Source organism: Leuciscus leuciscus, assembly GCF_965113295.1.
Source record: "Leuciscus leuciscus genome assembly, chromosome: 3".
In the NCBI taxonomy this organism is placed as follows: domain Eukaryota; kingdom Metazoa; phylum Chordata; class Actinopteri; order Cypriniformes; family Leuciscidae; genus Leuciscus; species Leuciscus leuciscus.
Genome location: NC_138727.1, coordinates 60,889,517 through 60,905,144, shown reverse-complemented (window position 1 = coordinate 60,905,144; position 15,628 = coordinate 60,889,517). Strand labels below are relative to the sequence as shown.

At 36.4% G+C, this 15,628-nt stretch overlaps 1 protein-coding gene and 2 long non-coding RNA genes across 3 annotated transcripts in view; 1 reads left to right on the top strand and 2 right to left on the bottom strand.

The window, feature by feature from the left end:
• Nucleotides 1-15,628, bottom strand: part of LOC309493647 (uncharacterized protein) — a 379,124-nt gene that overhangs the window by 302,257 nt on the left and 61,239 nt on the right. The window lies entirely within an intron of this gene.
• Nucleotides 4,393-5,706, top strand: LOC309493937. The gene is made up of 2 exons (XR_014204115.1): nt 4,393-4,766; nt 5,422-5,706. It is a non-coding gene; the product is annotated as an uncharacterized lncRNA (long non-coding RNA).
• Nucleotides 14,272-15,397, bottom strand: LOC309493575. The gene is made up of 3 exons (XR_014204002.1): nt 15,218-15,397; nt 15,077-15,126; nt 14,272-14,713 (listed from the first exon to the last, which is right to left on the bottom strand). It is a non-coding gene; the product is annotated as an uncharacterized lncRNA (long non-coding RNA).

The window sequence follows — 15,628 nt, the reverse complement described above, 5'->3', positions numbered from 1 at the left end:
TGTTTTCCTCTTTTGTGCACTTTTACATAATACACCAACACTTGTATCTGTTCCCAAGAAAGTGGTGGCTGAAATATGTGCAGTAAGTGGCCATTTTCTAACTTTCCAAAGGAAAGAAAGTATAAGACTTTGTAATGTCCATTTGTTTCCATTGCACTGGACAGTGAATAAACCCTCTCAGATAACTGTCATATGGAGGAACTAGCCCTGCAAGTGCATACATAACTTTACTTAATTTATACGTGTATGCTTTATGGCAGCAATATAAGTGTCAGGATTCCACATCTACAGAAAGGCCTACAGAAGAGTCTGCACAGACAGAGAAGGCCTACAGGTGGGCAGTGGATAGCCAACTTTTCCTTTTTATTTGTGGCATGAGGCATGTGTCTAATATCTCTTGTTGCAGGCATTTGAACACTGGCTTTTCTTTACAAAGAACAATTGAAATAAAACTCAAGGAACTAAGCATATTTGTCTTTTATTAAACATTTAATGTAAAGTGTTTTTTTTTTTTTTTTTTTTTTTTTTGGCAATGTTGTGTAATATGGCACATGCAACAATGTCACAGGCCCTGTCAGGTGTGCAACCCTCAGACTTTTCAGACACTGAAATCTTCCCTTTAGCCAAAGTTCATTTCATTGTGTGCCCTTGTCCTGGCTAGAGCTGTATTGTAACTGGTTTGGGTCAGGGAATGGGGTCATACTGTCTGCTGGCAGGAACATGTCATAATCACCTATGAAAAAATGCAGTTCTGTTAGGATCAGCATAAGTGTATGTAATACAGCGAGCTTGATATTTAATTGTGGAACTTTCCTTACCACTTTCAAATAATGTGCATAAATGTGAATCTCTGAAAATTCTCAAGTCATGCACAGATCCTGGCCATTTTGCTTTCACATTTGTGATATGGAAGATTTTAGTCAACTGCCTTTTTTTATTTGATATAATATTATTAATCTGGAATATTAAGAATCCCAATAGTAACTGGGCTGCACATTTACATTGTGAACCCCCTTTCTGTTCACATAATCCCCTTCATTGAGGCCTTGATGGCAGTCTATGGTCTAGCTATAGTCTATGGTACCAATCACGTTAGTGAAGCCTGACATACTGTAATCGGCATGGTCATGATTGCATGATCTTCATAAAAAATTATTATACCCTAAAAAAACGGCTTTAAAAAAACCTGCTTTTCAACATTGGGTCTTAAGTGGCTTGGAAATGCCAAAAAAAAAAACCTTTTTTTAAACCTAAAAGCGCCAGGTAAACTCCGATTGACACGACAGACAGAACTTTCCATCAAGTTCTCCGCATCTCCAATAAAGGAAAGAGCCACAAATAATCTTAGGGCAATGCAAACAGTTTGTGCTGTAGGTAAAGCCCGACTCCGACAAATCGAAAATAAAATGTGCGTTTCCAACAAATTAATAATGTAAACGACAATCTCACGAGTCACGAGAAAAAAAATATATCTCTGAAAGTGCACTATCGCGCCGCGCTGGACTTCCCGTATCAGCTCCGCGATGAAGCCGCAGTCTAATCCTGTTAACATGAAATAAGCCTGCTCGCGAGCAGGTTTAAGATTGCGCACCTGTTGCTATGACAGCAAGTTCAGGATGAGCGTCGAAGAACCAAACAATCCAAGATCATGCCAAATCGTCAACAATCAAATCCAGCTAACTGAGTTAGCGACGTACCAAGAACGGGCCCCTGATCTAATTTTCTCATGGCTTTTTTTGCCTCAACAAATGTGCTTTATATACACACAAATGTAGCAGCCGAAGAAAATATAATACTAAAAAGTTAAGGGTCAAGAGTCCAACTAAAGCAAATGCTAACCACCATCATGGTGACTTTAAAATACAATTGTTGATTTCATTAAAACGGATATTAAATAAAGTCAATCTGGTTACTAATAGGTGAAGCTGGTAAAGCTGTTTGAGTTGTTTAATCCTCCTCTGCTGAGATCTTCACAGATTGAATGTCTTCTTTTCTCTTCAGTTGATTTCATCTAAGGGCGTTTTTCCACTGAGTTCGTTTGCTGCGGTCCGAACCCGAGTGCGCTAGTTCCCGGCGCCCCCCGCAGCGTTGGTCTGGTTTCACACTCAATTAGTTGTATCGAACCCAGGTGCGTTTGCAGTGATCTTACGTCATCGCAAACGCACACGGAAAACGCATGGAGAATACAACTCGACTGAGCATAGCTGTAATTTGTCTGTTGTTTTGGTGCTATTATGCACAACATAGTGAGAGACAACTACGTTTATGTTCATTACATGGTGTAATTCAGCACATATCCAGGGGACGCCGTGTTTCTGCTGCTCGCAGAAGATTTTTTTTTTATGTACATGGTTTGTTTTATGTATGGTTATTGTATGGTTTGTTCTTCCCAAATTTGAATGAGGTACCTCACCTCTTCAGTGTTCCACAACGTTCCCCTGCCACTCATGGTTGTCGTGTGTGAGGAAACAATGATATCGACAGTGATACGCATGCGCGGGATACTATACTTCCTGAACAAGCGCGCACCCGAGTCCGTGTTGCTTGCACATTAACGCGAACCGCGCCACGGGTCGGGAGCAACCGAGCTCAGACCACCTCCTCCAGGTAGTCCCGGGTTCGGTACTCTAGTGCGCACCCGGGTCCGATGACAGCGTTCACATTAGCGATTTTTCATGCGAACCGTGCCCCGGTCCGCACTAAACTGCCAGTGTGAAAGCGCCCTAAGACTGTGTCTGAAGTCAGTTGTAGTTCTTGTGTTTCTCTGTTCTTCAGTGATTCTGCTTGTTAACAGCAGGTGTTCATAATTAATGCTCAATCACCACTTAATTATCTCATTAACTTCAACACTGCTTTAACTCTGTAGTGTGCACACATATGAACACTGAGCAGTGTTAATTTAACATGGGCGTTTTTCTGTGTACTATTACATAAATCTTACCTGTTTCATTTATATATGACTTAAAAATATGAATTACATTCAGATTATTAATTGGTTTATGTTAAAACTATGTAATCCAAATGGATGGAAATTCTATATGCAAATTTAAATACATAAATCTAATGTTTAGACATTTAAAAAAAAAAAAAATTAGTGTGTTCACGTTGGCCTAATTGGATTAAATTGACATTTTTAATGTTTTTGTTTCGTTTACACTTTCATAGAGGACATCACAGCAAAATAACTATGTAGGGCTAGCACAAGATGGGAAAAGTTTTATTAATTCTTGTTTACTTGTGTTCATTTAATTTATTTTTATTTTAGAGCATTTAATGTGCTTCTTAACAATATTTTATTTATTACACACAAGTTTTTTTTTTTTTTTTTTTTTTTTACCCATCAGCCCTCTGTGTCTAAATAAGAAATAAAAGTCCCAGAGTTAAAAAAATTGTAAAACGAGCCTGTGTGTGACTTGGTATGACTTGATGACTAAGTTGCGACTTGACTTGACTTGACAAAGAGTATGACTTGACTTGACTTGACTTGACTTGATTTGACTAGACCCTTACAACAGAATGACTTGGCTTGACTTTGACTTGCAATGTTAAGACTTGGACTTGACTTGAGACTTGAATTTAGTGACTTACTCCCACCTCTGGGTTTTAATGGCCTCTCCGGTGTTACAACGCTTGTAAACGATTTACTCTTGATGTCTTATTTTTTATATATTAGTACTTTATATGTAAACTAATTAACCTGTAGATAATAAAACTACTGTATATTTAATTGAAACTAAGAAACTCTTTTGCTACTCTCGCCTGCCAAAAGTCTTTGATTTCTATAAAAGTGAGCTGAACAGACCACGAAGAAATCTTCTGACCTATGGATTGTGAGTATGAAAATTCAGATGCTTATGATTTAGGACACATTTGACTTTACCTAACCTGAGAATAATCAAAATAAGGTTAAAGGTGTCTAGAAATATGCAGCATATAACAATATATATACACATTTCATGGAGTGTTCAAATCATATTGTTTGTTACTTAGTTTGTTTCATATGTGAAACTTCAGCGTTCAGATTTTTCAAGGTGGAGGTCAGACTGATGATGATGTAGATGAAGAGAATCATGTTTAAGAATCAGCGTCTGCCTTCATCTTCTCCTTTCAGCCTTTTATAGACCATCTGATTTCTTGAGGTCGTCATCTTTGGAAATCCCCTCATAAATTATCAGTCTCTTACAGACAATTTATCCAATCCTAGGTCTTGAGGTGTCATGAGTTCTGGGAATTCATTTCAGACCTGTCTTTATAAAGCCTTTCGCCTCTCAGTCTTCCTTCTTCAGACTTTTCTTCTTTTTTGCATTCTGCGCTTCGTCCGCAACACATCCGACGGTAATGCTTGCATTTATCTTCTTTCTTTAGCAAAGCTCTTTCTAATACATGTTTTGTTCCTGCTTAAAACATTAAGTGTGGTATGTTTTTCTTTATAAACCACTTTCTAAAAAAAAATATTTTACAATAACAGTTGCAGAGTTTTTCTTCATGAACTGTGGTTGATTACAATACAGAAGTGTTCTACAGACAAAAAGTCATACTTATAACAGGACAATTTCAGATTTTCCACAACAATATAATCAATAAATATATATTAACTCTCCATCTTTCTCTGCAGGAATATGACATTTAAAACACTGGCTCAGTTTGTGGTTCTTGGTTGCTCCTGGATTCTGGGTTTCTGGAAGGAGCTGGAGATCCTCTTCCTGATCTTGAACTCCCAGCAGGGAACCTTCATGTTCCTGGTCTATTGTGTCCTCAATAATCAGGTCAGACATCAGTACAGACAGTCTACCAGAAAATCATCTCTCACCTACTTTATATTAAAGGGTTAGTTCACCCAAAAATGAAAATTAGCCCATGATTTACTCACCCTCAAGTCATCCTAGGTGTCTATGACATTCTTCTTTCAGACGAATACAATCAGAGATATATTTAAAAATGTCCTGGCTCTTCCAAGCTTTATAATGGCAGTGAATGGCCATTTCAAGAGTGACCCTTGACCTGACGCACAACGTAATGACGAACACGGAGACAAAACACCAGTCACAAATTAGTTTAAAAAGAAATTTTTTTTGAGAGAAAATATGAGAGGAGCTTGAGTTTGTTGCCCAGCCCTGTTTGTTTGAACTGCGAGAGGCATCAAAGCTTACAACACTCCTACATCTACGTCATACATGCGTCACTGGTTACTCTTTTGGTGCAAGTCGACTTGCGTACGGCCGTCTGCCGAAAGATAGTTGTTTTAGTCGACATATTTTTCTCACACACCTATTTTAGCTTTAAGTTCTAAAGGGTTAAGTTAATTTTTCATTTCTCAGCTTCTAAAATTAAATTCTTGAAAAATAACCTGGACATGTTCTGTGTTTTTTTTTTTTTTTTTTAACAAAGTTTAAAACTATTTCTCTTCTCATTCTTGTCCAGGTCAGGCAGCAGTACAGGAAGTTCTTCAGATGTCCATCAAGAAACACTGAAGACGAAAGCATCCATATTCAGCAAAGGAAGTGCCATTCTTATGAAAGTGACATGACCGTCTCAGTTACAAATTTCACTAGTTAACCTGCTATATATTTACAGCGGTCAATACACTTATGTGAATCTATACATTTCTTTAAGTGCAACATTTCTTTGGCAGAGGAACTACCATGATTTTTAGAGGCTTGTATACTGGGTTACATTTTTAATACGCTGAAAAAAAAAAAAGATAAAGCAATTGTTTTTCAGTTTAAAGTGTTTTATTAAAGCAGTGTGATATCTGTAACATTTCAAATCTTATTTTCTTTTAAACAATCTATTCAAAACTCAAAACATATTCATAACTTATAATCTCACAATCCAAAAAGATCCCACAGAAGTATCCCACAGAATTTGTGAATAAACAGATTTAGTTTCACAATTAAAAACAATAACATAAATTACCTGTAATAAAACAGAAAAAGGTTCCATATGATTTTGCATAAGAAATGAACCACAATATCAGTAGTTTGAATCATTTATTTTAAATAAATCTAGTATTTGTTACAAATTTGTCCTCTATCTGACTTTGAGCTTTTGAGTTTCTCACCATATAACTTCTGCATCAAGTGTTGTTTCACATACTTAGAAGAGAGAGGATCCAAGCATCACTTTGAGCCACCACTATATTGGAAATGACTTTTAGTGGCATCACTAAATGGTCACATTAGACCATATTAGCAGAAAAAGTACAGGCTGCTTTCACAGAAAGACTTCCCTGAGGTGTCCAAAGGATCAGGCTGCTGATAAGAAACTATATTATTGTAGCCCCGCAACATCACAACATGCTCTACTGTCCATCTTTGGAATAAGTAAACTTCGATGTGTTAGATGTGTGTAGTTGACAACAAAACACTGGCTAAGAGTTCGCAGCTCGAGACTTTCTGCTGGACTTGACCCAAAGGAAACTAAAATGGGGGGAAAGTAAAAATGTAGGAAGCTAAAGATGTACATGTAGCGCCCCCTATGCTCTGAGTGTAACCCAAGCGACGCTCCGGATTCTTAAAATGTGTCTCTCGACTTGCAACTATGCAATAATGTTATTCTTTCCCTTTCTAGTCTAGGAATATGTCTCTACTAATTGACTTCAAGCTACACAATATATCCAAAACAATAATATTTATTTACACACACAATAAAGGAAAGATTAGATAAATGAAAACACTTGTATTGAATATTAAATGATCAATAAACTTCAAATGTAAAACAACACTTGTCTCTTATTTCTTGTTTTACCTTTCCGAAAGTAGGCTACCTAAACACTCAATAATACTCAATTTTTGTCTTTTTGGAAAAATGAAACGTGAAACAAAAGTACCTTTTGAGTGATCACTCGTATGCGCACACACACACAATGTAAAAGTCACCACCCAACCCCTCGTTGCAGGCCTGTACCGTTGCTAGAGTTCGCTGTGGCCTAGAAACAACAAATGGCCTCTTCACTCTATTGAGCAAATAAAATAAAACAAGATCACCTGAATTCCTCAGTCAGCGAACCCCCACGGTCAGCAGCTCTTCATCCTCCGCGAGCACATACGAACACACTGGCTCTGGGGCCCGTTCTTCGTACGTTGCTTAAACCATCCGAGACCAAATGAGACTTCCAAGATGATATCATCGTGCTAATCATGATCCGGCTAATTGGGTTCTTCGAACACACCTGTTGTTTTATGGCAAGCCGTTTTGACATTTAATGATTTAAACCGACTAGTCTCTATTTTCATGCTACTAGTACTTATTTTTTAGATACTAGTATCTATTCCATTAAGTACTAGTACTTATCCATTAGCTACTAGTGTTTATTCTTTAGGTATTAGTGCCTATTCTTTAGATACTAGTGCTTATTCTTTAGGTACTAGTGCTTATTCAATAGATACTAGTACGTATTCATTAGATACTAGTACCTATTAAATAGATACTAGTACTTATTCATTAGATACTAGTACTTATTCATTAGATACTAGTTCTTATTTATTAGATACTAGTACTTATTCATTAGTTACTAGTACTTATTATTAGATACTAGTACTTATTCATTAGATACTAGTACCTATTAAATAGATACTAGTACTTATTCATTAGATACTAGTACTTATTCCAATAGTGACTAGTAACTATTATTTTGTTACTAGTAACAAATAATTTGTTTTGCCATTGACTTCTATGGGGATCTGTCATTCAGATATCAGCTATTCAGTTCTGACTAGTATGTATTCCAGTTGTGACTAGTACATATATATTAGATACTAGTAGTTATTTATTAGGTACTAGTACTTATTTTTTAGATACTAGTACCTATTACTAGATACTAGTATGTATTCAATAAATACTAGTACTAAGTCATTAGATACTAGTACCTCTTAAATAGATACTAGTACCTATTAAATAGATACTAGTACTTATTCATTAGATACTAGTACTTATTCAATAGATACTAGTACCTATTAAATAGATACTAGTACTTATTCATTAGACACTAGTACTTATTCATTAGATACTAGTACCTATTAATTAGATACTAGTGCTTATAAATGAGCTACTAGTACTTATTCAATAGATACTAGTAACTATTTATTAGATACTAGTATTTATTCCAAATGTTACTAGTAAGATTTTTTATTTTACTAGTAAGATTTTTAATTGAACTATCCAGTGGCCGTTCTGACTAGTCATAACATAAGACGAGTAAAAAAGCAGTTGTGACTAGTAAAATAAAAAATCTTACTAGTAACATTCGGAATAAATACTAGTATCTAATAAATAGGTACTAGTATCTATTGAATAAGTACTAGTAGCTAATTTATAAGTACTAGTATCTAATTAATAGGTACTAGTATCTAATGAATAAGTACTAGTATCTAATGAATAAGTACTAGTATCTATTGAATAAGTACTAGTATCTAATGAATAAGTACTAGTATCTATTTAATAGGTACTAGTATCTATTTAAGAGGTACTAGTATCTAATGACTTAGTACTAGTGTTTATTGAATACATACTAGTATCTAGTAATAGTTACTAGTATCTAAAAAATAAGTACTAGTACCTAATAAATATGTACTAGTCACAATTGGAATACATACTAGTCAGAACTGAATAGTTGATATCTGAATGACAGATCCCCATAGAAGTCAATGGCAAAACAAATTATTTGTTACTAGTAACAAAAGAATAGTTACTAGTAGTCACTATTGGAATAAGTACTAGTATCTAATGAATAAGTACTAGTATCTAATAATAAGTACTAACTAATGAATAAGTACTAGTATCTAATAAATAATAACTAGTATCTAATGAATAAGTACTAGTATCTAATGAATAAGTACTAGTATCTATTGAATAAGTACTAGTACCTAAAGAATAAGCACTAGTATCTAAAGAATAGGCACTAGTACCTAAAGAATAAGCACTAGTAGCTAATGAATAAGTACTAGTACTTAATGGAATAGATACTAGTATCTAAAAAATAAGTACTAGTAGCATGAAAATAGAGACTAGTCGGTTTAAATGATTAAATGTTAAGGCGGCTTGCCATAGTTGTTTATGATTAGTATCGCTGGATTGAGTTATCTGAGATAATTGCGCGTTCATGCGCTGGGTTAAAAGGGGACATGTATCGATAGTAGAAACATTGATCAGCAACGCTGCTATTGGCTGCTCAGCGTGGCCAAAGAGCGCGCTCAGTTTTTCTCCTCAGCAGAGCAAGAACTAATAGTCGAAGTTTATTCGGGAATTTTAATGTTTAATCAAAACGCCAGGGAACACCTCAAAGTCTGCAAAAGCCAGGAGAGGCGGCTGGCAAAAAGTAGCAGACAATTTAAATCCGTTAGAAGTGGCCATGCTAGATGTTTTTATCACTTATTAGCATATTTTTGTATTTTAATAATTGCATAATTACTTTGTTCACTGTAATGTCAGAGTCACCACACTAGAACATGGGAACAAATAAAAGTGAAGTACAAAAATATTCTACATAATGGTAATTTTTTGTTATATTATAGTCTCTTCTATAAAAGGCACTGTTAAATAAATGGTTGTCTGTTTATAAAAGCAACCAAGAAAAAGGCTGAGAAAAAAAAAGAAAAGATCTTAGTAGCCTACACTGTAAAATAATTTTTGCTGCATTAAATTAAGGCTGTATAGTCATTTCAACTGTTAAATCTTGAGTAATGATGAATTGCTTTGACTTGTGAAAGTGAAAACTGATAAACTAAAAATATTTTATAATTTTATATTTTTATATATAATTTTATATATAATTTATATTTTTTAATAATATATATAATGTAAAAAATATTTTGCCATGAGTGATCACATTTTTCCCGAGTGTAGTTCATTGCAATGACATTGTGTTTTCCTCTTTTGTGCACTTTTACATAATACACCAACACTTGTATCTGTTCCCAAGAAAGTGGTGGCTGAAATATGTGCAGTAAGTGGACATTTTCTAACTTTCCAAAGGAAAGAAAGTATAAGACTTTGTAATGTCCATTTGTTTCCATTGCACTGGACAGTGAATAAACCCTCTCAGATAACTGTCATATGGAGGAACTAGCCTACCTGCAAGTGCATACATAACTTTACTTAATTTATACTTGTATGCTTTATGGCTGCAATATAAGTGTCAGGATTCCACATCTACAGAAAGGCCTACAGAAGAGTCTGCACAGACAGAGGAGACATAGGCCTGCAGGTGGGCAGTGGATAGCCAACTTTACCTTTTCATTTGTTGCATGAGGCATGTGTCTAATATCTCTTGTTGCAGGCACTTGACCACTGGCTTTTCTTTACAAAGAACAATTGAAATAAAACTCAAGGAACTAAGCATATTTGTCTTTTATTAAACATTTAATGAAAAGTGTTTTTTTTTTGTTTTTTTTAATGTTGTGTAATATGGCACATGCAACAATGTCACCGTGTCAAGTGTGCAACCCTCAGACTTTTCAGACACTGAAATCTTCCCTTTAGCCAAAGTTAATTTCATTGTATGCCCTTGTCCTGGCTAGAGCTGCATTGTAACTGGTTTGGGTCAGGGAATGGGGTCATACTGTCTGCTGGCAGGAACATGTCATAATCACCTATGAAAAAATGCAGTTCTGTTAGGATCAGCATAAGTGTATGTAATACAGTGAGCTTGGTATTTAATTGTGGAACTTTCCTTACCACTTTCAAATAATGTGCATAAATGTGAATCTCTGAAAATTCTTAAGTCATGGACAGATCCTGGCCATTTTGCTTTCACATTTGTGATATGGAAGATTTGTCAACTGCCTTTTTTTATTTTGTATTTGATATAATATTATTAATCTGGAATATTAAGAATCGCAATAGTAACTGGGCTGCACATTTACATTGTGAACCCCCTTTCTGTTCACATAATCCCCTTCATTGAGGCCTTGATGGCAATCTATGGTCTAGCCTATAAGCCTGAGTGACATATACTGTAATCAGCATGGTCATGATTGCATGATCTTCATAAAAAATTATGATAGCCTAATAAATAAATAAATAAAAAACTGCTTAAAAAACTGCTTTACAACATTGGGTCTTAAGTGGCTTGGAAATGCCACAAAAAAACCTAAAACTGTTTTTTAAACCTAAAACGCCAGGTAAACTCCGAATGACACGACAGACAGCACTTTCCATCAAGTTCTCCGCATCTCCAACAGTGTAAAGGAAAGAGCCACTCGCAAATAATCTTAGGGTACAGTTTGTGCTGTAGTTAAAGCCCGACTCCGACGAGTCGAAAATAAATGTGCGTTTCCAACAAATTAATAATGTAAACGACAATCTCACGAGTCACGAGAAAAAGAAACTATCAGAAAAACTCAGAAAGTGCACTATCGCGCTGCGCTGGACTTCCCGTATCAGCTCCGCTCATGAAGCCGGGATCTAATCCTGTTTACATGAAATAAGCCTCTGCTCCCGAGCAGGTTTAAGCTTGCGCACCTGTTGCTATGACAGCAAGTCCAGGATGAGCTTCGAAGAACAAAACAATCCAAGATCATGCCAAATTGTCAACAATCAAATCCAGCTAACTGAGTTAGCGACGTACGAAGAACGGGCCCCTGTACGACACACTCACAGTAAGTGAGACGTCAAAGTTAGATACTCCATCACAGATGATCACATGACCGATCTCTCGCTCTCTTTCACACAGACCGTTGATCAAAAACCTCCTGAAGACTCTTGATCCTCAGAGCTTTTCTACACACATGAGAATCCATCAGTAAGTGTCAGAACCTGCAGCTCTTCTCAATATAATCAATAACACTCTCTTCAGTATAGTGTGATTGTTTTATGTATCTTGTGAAAGGGTTTATAATGTTGTTGATGAACTTCAGTCAGTCTTTCTTCATCTTATTGTTTGCTCTGTGGGCGGAGCCACTGATGATTGACAGGGATCATCAGTGATGAGTCACAAGAGATTCATTTATGTATAGTTTAAGAAACATAATGTAACAGTGGAATTAAATGAAAGTTAAAAGCTGGTGAATTGTTATTGTCTAAATATATGTTAAAATTAAGTCAAAACACCTAAAGTGATGTTCAGTTGTGATAAACAATCTATACTTTCTCATTTTACAACATCTTCCTGCTTTTAAATCATAATTGATCATTTTATTCTGATATACTGAACAAAATCATAATTCTGCACATTCACAATGGAAAATGTAAATTTTTGCTCTCAAAGTGCTCAATGTAATCAGCTTTTGTTATTCTGTCTTTTGTGTTCCTGTAACTCTCCCTTTAAATGTTCATTATTTGTATGTTTTATTTGTAATTGTCCCATATTTGTTTGTACAAACCTTAAAGGGATTCTTCACCTCTGGAAAGATGAATGTGTATTTAAAATGGGTCATTTATGTTGTAGAAATGTGAAATTATTTCTGAATTTGGAGCTTTCTAGACTGAGAAAAGCCAGAAAATGTATTTTTGGCTTATGTGGATGAAAGACAACAACTCCCAGAATGCACTTGCTTCGCTGCCCTACGAGGCCACTCCCAAGCCACGCCTACCGGTTACAGAGGACAGCTCGGCTACTAGTTGACTCGAAACTGAAAATACGCCGTTTTATCGTGAGTCTCCGGGACAAGTCTGCCCGGGATTTCGAGATCGCCCAAAATGTCTGGGATTTGGCTTTTGTGTTCTAGAGTCTGCATTCATTATGTTTACTGTGGCGAGCAGGACGAGACTGAGGGCCGCGGGAGAACGACGCGAGGCCGGTGGCGTGGTTACTGATGAGCGACACCTGTGAGACGCGCCGGTCTCATATCTCTCATGGAGGAGCGGGAATTTTCTTAGCAATGCTAAAACGCACATCAGCCGATCACTTGTTTAGCGTTCATGTAAACACTACATTCAGATTCACCAATCGGAATGAATTCAGCTAGATTGAAATAAAAGGTGTGCATGTAAACAACTAATGGCGACTGCAGAAAGCAAAAGCCGAATCCCGGACATTTTGGACGATCTCGACGGCCGGACATGTCCGGGAAAAAGAGGATGGTAACCCCTACTACTCAGCTTTCTCCACAGAACAAGAGCCTGCTAGCTTAGCTTCCAAAAAAAACAACAATGGCTGACACTGTGTACATTCTGTGAGTGAGATCCAGGAAGTAAGAGCTTCTAATTGACTTCACTTGTCTCCGTTGAATCCAATGGGGTCGCTGTGTCCAGTTTATATACTGTCTATGGTGAGATCCCACCTCCTATGGGCGGGTTGAAGACATGCGGGACAGCTCCTCCTACTGGCTGTAGTCTTTAGCCTCTGGCCAAAAAAATCCTAAGATGACGCAAAATGACTTTTTCCAGACAAAAAATACATAAATCAGTTTTCTACTGATACAAAGCTTAATGCTAAATGCTGAAGTATCCCTTTAAGGGCTCATAGATCCTGCAGTATTAATTGATTCTCACAAGCTACTTATTTGGTATTGATTCCATTAAAAAATATCAATATTAAAATTGTTAATGACAAAACATGGGTTTCTGCATCACTTTTGTTTGTTTTCAATACATTTTTCATGTTTGCTCCAAAACACCCCTGACATTTAGCTGGAGTTTGTTGTTGTGATATGTCTAATTAATTATTTTTTCTAAAAGTAATTTTGAAAAATCACATACCAATTTAAGAAATAACTGGTTTTGACATTGGCATAACATTGTTTTGTTTTGACATTGGCATTGGCATTGTTAAAACTGTAAGAAAAAGTATTGGTATCGGATCAAAATAAAAAAAATTGTAATCGCCCATTCCTAACAATCCCTCAAACTGCAACCAGAGGTCACATCTCCTGCGTCTGACATCAACCTCGATGAGCCTCACCTGTTAATCACTATCATTCATCTTCATTCTTCAACAAAGAAAAATATCATCATTTTTCATTAGTTTTAGTCCTATTGTTGTCTTGTTGAAGGAGAGGAATTTACAGTTAAAGACCAGGACCAGATATGATGAATGAAGACCAGGGGGGTATTGCACAAAAGCAAGATAAGGGATTAAGCTGGGATTTTCCAGTTATCCTGGCTGAATTTAGCCCTGACTCGGTTGCATGAAGGGAGGCTAAATTAATCTACATTAAGTTACTATGGAGATTTACACTTTGCAGCTAGCCTGGTCCGGAGCAGGCTAACAACCAGGCTAAGATGAACAGAAATGGTAGACTTGTTAGAGAGCAATACATTACAAATTATTTCAGTTCATTTAGTTTTGATTTAGCCCATCCCTTAATAAAGGATAATGTAGGCTATATAACTTTTTCATGTGTACATGCATTTTATTTGGCATCGGTAGCACACACTGTGGTTATCTTCCCAAATTCTAGTTCCACTTCACTGGATCAATAACTATAAAGTGTACTTGACATTCATAAAAAAAGTTACAAGACCACAATGGTTTTGGAATATTTTTCTTTTATTATTTTGCTGTTATCACTTGTCAGCTTGGAGCTTTGGAGAGAAAAAATTATGATGATTAATACATTGTGTTACAGTCATGGTTACAGTATGAACTGAAGTCACTTACTTCTCTTTCTAGTTTCTGGATTTCCAGTTCTAGTTTCCTCAGTGTCTTGCGTTTAATTTGCATCTCAAGGTCCATGTCCTGCAGCTTTCTTTTGTTCACATCAATCTTGACTTCTGTCAGCTCCATCTGCCTCTTAAGATGCGTTGTGTAGAGATATCTGACAGTTTGTGAATTCTGTGAACACCTTTTAGTTAGCATAGCAGAATTTTTGCATAATGTAAATTTACTTTAGGCAATACTCACTATGTTACCAGGCTGCTTATCAGGCTGCCCAATGTCAGGATCCTGTAACAAATGATATTTTATATATTGATAGTACCACTTCCCTGACTTCTTGTCTATTATGAACTTAAAAAAATGTCTATTTCCACAAAATTGACATGATACCTCGAGCCTTCTGGAGTCCAGCGACAGGGTCTCATCATCGGCAGAAGTGCACTCCACTGCGGTATGTGGCTTCCCTCTGCCATATTCAATACTTGTATTGATATTTTTGACAGGACATGCAAAGCCTATGATTTAATAAAGAGTACTCACCGGCGAATCATAGTCTGGTGGCTCCAAAAGTGTAAGGGTGTTACCAGCCACTGCAAGGTAAGGCAAAGTCACACAGTCCACATAACAATATATATATGGATTTCAATATTTTCCATGTGCAGTAGTATGGCAATAATGTACCTTGTATGAAGAGGCCAGTATCCCTTGCTGGGCCAGAGTCAGTGGCTGTCCCTCCCTGGATCCCTTCAATCACTGGCTTCCCTTTATTTAAGTCCAGGGCCAGCTCCTCTGCTGTGGTGAAGTCTTGGGTTGGAGGGCCACCCTCCGTACCAGATATATGATTTTTTTTTTTTTTTTTTTTTTGCTAAAATCAGCACAGACAATAAAATGTCAGCAAACATGTCACCTATGTTCTCAGCAAACAAGTCACTTACCAGCCTGCAAAATATTCTTGTATTTAATCTTGACTTGCTGCCAAGTCCTTTTTTGGCCAGACATGTTTGTTCTTTAAGAGGAATAGATAGATACAAATGATAACATAGATTAGATGGATAAAAATAGAGCAAATTATCTGATTATACAGTAGATTAC